Source organism: Apium graveolens, chromosome 2 (assembly GCF_009905375.1).
Source record: "Apium graveolens cultivar Ventura chromosome 2, ASM990537v1, whole genome shotgun sequence".
In the NCBI taxonomy this organism is placed as follows: domain Eukaryota; kingdom Viridiplantae; phylum Streptophyta; class Magnoliopsida; order Apiales; family Apiaceae; genus Apium; species Apium graveolens.
The window spans coordinates 50,416,106-50,417,407 of record NC_133648.1 but is presented as its reverse complement, the minus strand read 5'-3'; positions in this window follow the sequence as shown (position 1 = coordinate 50,417,407).

Here is a 1,302-nt window from a genome sequence, read left to right as displayed (position 1 = left end):
AGTTATCTTCGTGTGTGGGGGTGCCTAGCTAAGGTGCTTGTCCCTGAACACAAGAGAAAGAAACTAGGTCCGAAAACTGTTGATTGTATCTTTCTGGACTATCTTGAAACCACAACTGCTATGAGATTTTTAGTTTTAAAATATGACATAGATGGTATTGTGGCGAATATAATAGTTGAGTTTCGTGATGCAACTTTCTTTGCGGAAGTGTTCCCTATGAAGACTGGTATACCTTTGGGTAATTCTGAGGATGATCCCACTCACACATCAAGTTTTATTCCTAATCATGTGGAAAAGATGACAAATGTAGGGGCGGATCCTTGTAGTAGCTCTACACTTTATGAAGTAAAGGAACCTAGAAGGAGTAAGCGTGCAAAGGTAGTCAAGGACTTTGGAAGTGATTGTATCACTTATAATGTCGAGCATGAGCCTTTAATTTTTCATCAAGCCATGGATTCTTCGGAGTTAAGGCATTAAAAAGGCGTCGTGAAAAGTGAAATTGACTCAATTGTTTCTAACGGAACATGGGAGTTAGTTGATCTCCCTCCTGGGTGTTCAATTATTGGATGTAAATCGATCTTCAAGAGAAAGTTAAACCCTCATGGCTCAATAGATAAGTACAAGTCTAGGCTAGTTGCTAAGGGCTTTAGGCAAATGAAATGCATTGACTATTTTGATACATGCTCTCCTGTTGCACGAATGACAACAATTAAAATGCTTATTACATTGGCTTCCGTACATGGTCTTATCATCCATCAAATGGATGTAAAGACAGTTTTTCTTTATGGTGACCTTGAAGAAGAGATTTATATGGATCAGTCTGAGGGATTTGTTACTCCTGGTAATGAGAGAAAAGTATGTAGACTAGTCAAGTCCAACTATGGCCTTAAATAAGCACCAATAGACTGGCATAAAAAGTTTGATGAAACTGTTTTAGACTTCGAGTTTTTAGTTAATGAAAGTGACAAGTGTGTCTACTATAAGGTTAGAGGTAATGAATGTGTGATTGTGTGCTTGTATGTAGATGATATTATGTTGTTTGGAACCAATATTGATATTATTAACAAGGAAGAGAGTTTCTTGAAGAGGCACTTTGAAATGAAGGATATGAGTGAGGCTAATGTGATTCTTGGGATCAAGTTGACTCAGTCAACTGATAACATTGTCACGGTCTCATTATATAGAGAAATCTATACTTGAGAAGTATGGTTATTTAAATTGTAGAATTGCTAGTACACCATATGATTCAAAAGTTGCCATAGTCAAGAATAGTTCAGGAGTTCCCGTGTCTCGGTTAAGATA